The sequence below is a fragment of the Marmota marmota genome, unplaced genomic scaffold (genome assembly GCF_001458135.2).
Source record: "Marmota marmota marmota unplaced genomic scaffold, marMar, whole genome shotgun sequence".
Lineage (NCBI taxonomy): Eukaryota > Metazoa > Chordata > Mammalia > Rodentia > Sciuridae > Marmota > Marmota marmota.
In genome coordinates, this window is record NW_026000174.1 from 65,229,401 (window position 1) to 65,235,400 (window position 6,000).

At 37.2% G+C, this 6,000-nt stretch overlaps 1 protein-coding gene across 1 annotated transcript in view; it reads left to right on the forward strand.

Annotated features, from left to right (window-relative positions):
* The window catches only part of LOC107160228 (solute carrier family 22 member 19-like), a 31,371-nt gene that overhangs the window by 3,629 nt on the left and 21,742 nt on the right, over positions 1-6,000 (forward strand). The gene's annotated exons all lie outside the window — the stretch shown is intronic.

The window sequence follows — 6,000 nt, forward strand, 5'->3', positions numbered from 1 at the left end:
TGTAAGCCTCATTTTGTAATGTGTGGAAAGAATTATTGCAAACATTTTTCTTTGGACATTGGTAACTCAGAAGGATCCAGAATGTCAGAGTAGGTCCTCAAGAGTTTGCAGTGACAAACTGAAGTAGGTGAAGGAGGGGAAAGAGCAGGGAGCAACTTAGTGAACTAATAACCAGGAGAAAACAAAAATGAGTAGTTTTCAGGACAGAAAGATAAATAATAAAGGCAGTGGAAGAGTCAGGAATGTAATCCCTCAGTGGCAAGAAGGGAAGCATTTCTCAAGAAGCCAAAAGTCTTTCTACCACCTAGCTCAAGAAAAACAGACACTGACCAATATATCCACAATCAGAACAGATAATAAATTCAGGAAAGCTGAGCTGTGTTTACTCAGGAGAATGTTTTAGATGTGTCTGGCTGGAGAGTGAACCACCACTCCCCGAAAAGGTCTTGGAGCCTTCCAGCAGAGGTGTTTGGATCAGGGAAGCCCTGACAGCTTAAAGGAACTTGTTAATTATCCTTCCTGATTCCCCAATTGGGAGTTCCTGAATTTTATCCTTGTTTTTAAGATAGCATTTTCTGTTTTATTTGTCTTCTTTCTCCCTCTTTTTTCTTCATTTTTGTCTTTCACTTGGTACACATGCATTTTGAATATCTGTGAGTGTCCATACTGAGAGCTGATTTGGGCAACAAAGAGAGAATACTCTTTTATGAGAATACAGTGTGGGGTTAAACTCAGAGTGACTAGTCAATCAGTCTGCAGAGTGGAGAAGAACGAAGAGGACTTCCCTTTGAAATTGACAGTATAATCTCTGAATGAAAAGTGTGACTGATGGGAGGGACTGGAATAGATTAAGATGAGACATAAAGTCCCATAACTTCAAGCCTAGGAGAGGCTGGATGATAGAGTGATGTTTCTACACACCTTTTCCTAGCACATGTGCAGTAACTCTTGGAAAGAGGGATGTAATTTATTTCAGGTCAGTCTATAGACAAAGCAAGTGGAGGAGCTGGTCAGGAGACCTGGCAGACCTACATTCCCACCTGCAGACACAACAACAAAACCATTTGGAGAGTGAAAACACTCTAACCCCTCCACGACCCCTCAGCAAGGGGGCCAAGCAAGGAGCTAGCTGAATTCAGCATACAGACTAACCTAACAAGTTTGGCAGGTTAGCTCAGTCCTGAAAACTACAAAGGGTGTGAAGTCTGTATAATAGAGATTTTCTTTTTAAAAAATTTATTGGATTTTTAGTTATATATGACATTAAAATCCAGTTTGATGTAATTATGCTAGCATGGGATATATCTTATTCTATTTAGGATTCTATTCTAGTGTATGTACATGATGGTGGGATTCACTGTGATGTTTTCATATAGGTACAGGGAAAATTATGTCAGGTCTATCCAATGTCTTTCCTCTTTCTATCTGCCTTGCTTTCCCTCCAATCCCCATTGTGAAATCTACTGAATCTTTATTCTTTCCCCTTCCTGTTATTGTGGATTATCTTCCCCATATTAGAGAAAACATTTGACCTTTGGCTTTTGGGGATGGGCTTATTTCACTTACGATAGTCTCCAGATCCATCCATTTACTGGCAAATATCATAAAGTCATTTTTCTTTCTCACACTTGGCAGTTTCTAAAATTAAAACACTGAATACAAAATACTCATTTCAAAAACTTCAAAAGAAGCAATCCAAACACTTTTATGAAAATTATTGCCTTACCTTATTGATACACAACATAATCTCTCATACACAGCTTTGTCCTCCTTGCCAATCTTCACTTGAGCCCCATCCTGCACTCATTGTACTCTCCCCATTTTAACTCTTGTCTTCTATCCCTTCCCATACTTTCTTTCTTTTTTCTTTTTCTTCTTTTTTGTTCCATCTTCAAATTCAATTTAGTCTACAGTTGGTAACATGTGATCTTTAGAGCTTGTTCTGTATTACTTGTTGCACACGTTCCTCCTGGGTTAATAGAGTTATAGAGGTAATTTTTAACTGCATATATAATGTGTGTTGATATATGGGTGACCCTTACGCTACCACTGTTACTTCTGGCATCGTTCCTTTCAAAGAGGAATTGGAAGTTGAAATTAACATTTTGATTATGCTGATGTGATGTGTTGATGCTAGGCTATCCCCCCAGCACAGGGCTTATTATAAAGAGTTAACTACACTAAAGGACTCCTATTACCAGGGGAACCAATGTCAGGCTGGGGGACAAACCCAGGCTGCAACATGTCCTGACTCAGAAATATTCAGAATCAAATTGGTAGGAAAACTGGTTTTATTCAAAGCCAGCTTTGAAGGAAGATAGAAGAAACTGACTGCTTCTTTGAACTCTTTAAAGGCCAGCAAAGATCTTAAAGGATTAGTTGAAATGGGTCAGGAGTCTGAACAGGGGGGTATGACTGAATGTAGGAAGGCCATATTCAAGATTGCAGAGTGGGGCTGGGTTGTGGCTCAGCGGTACAGCACTTGCCTAGCACACAGGAGGCCCTGGGTTCGATCCTCAGCACCACATAAAAATACGTAAATAAAATGGAGGTATTGTGTCCAACTACAACTAAAAAAATAAATATTTTATAAAAAAAGAGTGCAGAGTGTATAAGAATTGTAGAGAATGGGTTATCTAGCCCTATGTACAATTCTTGGAAATCCCCTGGGACTAAGACTCCCAGCAGAGATCAGCATTTATCTGGCCTTAGGTGTGTGTGATCTAATCTCTCCAAAGCAGTTACTATTATAGAGCTTGGGCCTTCCAAGGACTGCTGCAACATGAAGACCCCCCCTTCAAACCAAATTCTTGTGATCAAGTTAGTAAGATTTCAAATATGTAAGTCAGAGTAAGCGGAATGACATTATTGAAGGGATCGGAAAAGGGGACACTCTTAAGGTAGAGAGTTGGTCCTCTGACACAGGAAAGGGACAACATGACTGTTCTGAACTCCAGTTTTATTGGGTATCCCAGAGAAGTTTCTAGCAAATCCTATCCTGGTCCATCACTTGATGATTGATGGGCAGCACATGATATCAGACTTCGAAGTTCCCACTGCCATGACAATTCCAAGTCACCTTGGCCCATGCTGACCAGTTCTGATTGGATTCTTTTTTTAAAAAAAACATTTACTTGTTCTAATTTGTTATACATGACAGCAAAATGATTTTCAATTCATAGTACACATATGAAGCACAATTTTCATTTCTCTGGTTTTACACAAAATAGCCTCACATCATTCATATTTTCATAAATGTACCTAAGGTAATGATGACCATGTCATTCCACAATCTTTCCTACCTCCATACCTCCCCCTTCCCCTTCTTCCCTTTGCCATATGCAACGTTCCTCCATTTCTCCCATGCTCCCTCTGATCCTCATTATGGATCAGCATCCACTTATCAGAGAAAACATTTAACCTTTGGTTTTCTTGGATTGGCTAAATTCACTTAGTATGATATTCTCCAATTCCATCCATTAACCTGCAAATGCCATGATTTTATTCTCTTTTAATGCTGAGTAATATTCAATTATATATACACCAGTATCTTTATTCTTTCATCTATTGAAGGGCATCTAGGTTGACTCTACAATTTAGCTACTGTGAATTGTGCTACTATAAACATTGTTGTGGGTGTGTCACTGTAGTATGCTGTTTTTAAATTCTTTGAGTACATTCCAAGTTTTCTCAAAAATCTCCATACTGCTTTCCAGATCGGTTGCATCTATTTGCAGTCCCATCAGCAATGTATGGATGTGTCTTTTCCCCCACATCCTCACCAACATTTATTGTTGCTTTTATTCTTAATAACTGTTATTATGACTGGAGTGAGATGAAATCTTAGAGTAGTTTTGATTTGCATTTCTGATTGCTAGAGGTGTTGAACATTTTTTCATATACTTTATAGATTGATTGTATATCATCTTCTGAGAAGTATCTGTTCAGTTCTAATTCTTTAGTCCATTTATTGATTGGGTTATTTGCTGCTTTGCTTTTTTTTGAGTTCTTTATATATTCTGGAGATTAGTGCTCTATCTGATGTCCATGTGGTAAAAATTTGATCCCATTCTGTAGGCTCTCTATTCACTTCACTGATTTTTTTTTTTGCTGAGAAGTAGCTTTTCAGTTTGAATCCATACCATTTACTGATTCTTGTTTTTATTTCTTGTGCTTTAGGAGTCTTGCTAGGGAAGTTAGAGCCTAATCCAACATGATGAAGATTTGGGCCTATACTGGTATATACTCGATCAGGTCCAGGGTCTCTGGTCTATTTTCTAGGTCCTTGATCCACTTTGCGTTGAGTTTTGCACATGGTGGGTGATAGGGGCTTAATTTCATTTTGCTGCATATGGATTTCCAGTTTTCACAGCATAATTTGTTAAAGAGGCTATACTTTCTCCAATACATGTTTTTGGTGCCTTTCACTAGTATGAGATATTGTATTTATGTGGGTTTGTCTTTGTGTCCACTATTCTGTAGCATTGGTCTACAAGTCTATTTTTATGTCAATACCATGTTTTTTTTTTTTTTTTTTACTATTGTTCTGTAGTATACTTTAAGGTCTGATATTGTGATTCCACCTGTTTCACTCTTCTTGCTAAAGATTGTTTTATCTATTCTGGGTCTTTTATTTTTCCAGATGAATTTCATGATTTCCTTTTCTATTTCTATGAGGAATGCCATTGGGATTTTGATCAGAATTTGATTAAATCTATATAGTGTTTTGATAGCATGGTCATTTTGACAATATTAATTCTGCCTATCCTAGAACAAGGCAGATCTTTCTCTTTTATAAGGTCTTCTTTAATATCTTTCTTTAGCATTTAGTAGTTTTCATTGTAGAGTTTTTTCTTCTTTTTCATTTATTTCCAAGTGTTTGAATTTTTTTCTGAGGCTATTGTAAATGGGATAGATTTCTAAGTTTCTTTTTCAGAGGTTTCATCTCTGATGTACAGAAATGGTTTTGATTTATGGGTATTGATTTTATATCTTGCTACTTTGATAAATTCATTTATTAGTTGTAGAAACTTTCTGTGGAATTTTTTGGATCCTCTATATATTCATGTCACCATAAATAGTGATTTTGAATTCTTCTTTTTACCATTTGTGTCCCTTTAATTTATCTTATCTGTACAATTTTTAAGTAGACTGGCAGACTGGATTTTTTATTTATTTATTTATTTATTTATTTTTAATTTTTATTGTTGGTTGTTCAAAACATTACATAGTTCTTGACATATCATATTTCACACATTTGATTCAAGTGGGTTATGAACTCCCATTTTTACCCCGTATACAGATTGCAGAATCACATCGGTTACAATTCCACTGTTTTACATATTGCCATACTAGAGTCTATTGTATTCTGCTGCCTTTCCTATCCTCTACTATCCTCCCTCCCCTCCCCTCCCCTCACATCTTCTCTGTCTACCCCATCTACTGAAATTCATCCCCCCCTTGTTTTTCCCCTTTCCCCTCACTTCCTCTTGTATGTAATTTTGTATAACAATGAGGGTCTCCTTCCATATCCATGCAATTTACCTTTTCTCTCTTTTCCATCCCACCTCATGTCTCTGTTTAATGTTAATCTTTTCCTCTTGCTCTTCCTCCCTGCTCTGTTCTTAGTTGCTCTCATTATATCAAACAAGACATTTGGCATTTGTTTTTTAGGGATTGGCTAGCTTCACTTAGCATAATCTGCTCTAATGCCATCCATTTCCCTGCAAATTCCATGATTTTGTCATTTTTTAATGCAGAGTAATACTTCATTGTGTATAAATGCCACATTTTTTATCCATTCATCTATTGAAGGGCATCTAGGTTGGTTCCACAGTCTAGCTATTGTGAATTGTGCTGCTATGAACATCGATGTAGCAGTGTCCCTGTAGTATGCTCTTTTTAGGTCTTTAGGGAATAGACCAAGAACGGGAATAGCTGGGTCAAATGGTGGTTCCATTCCCAGCTTTCCAAGAAATCTCCATACTGCTTTCCAAATTG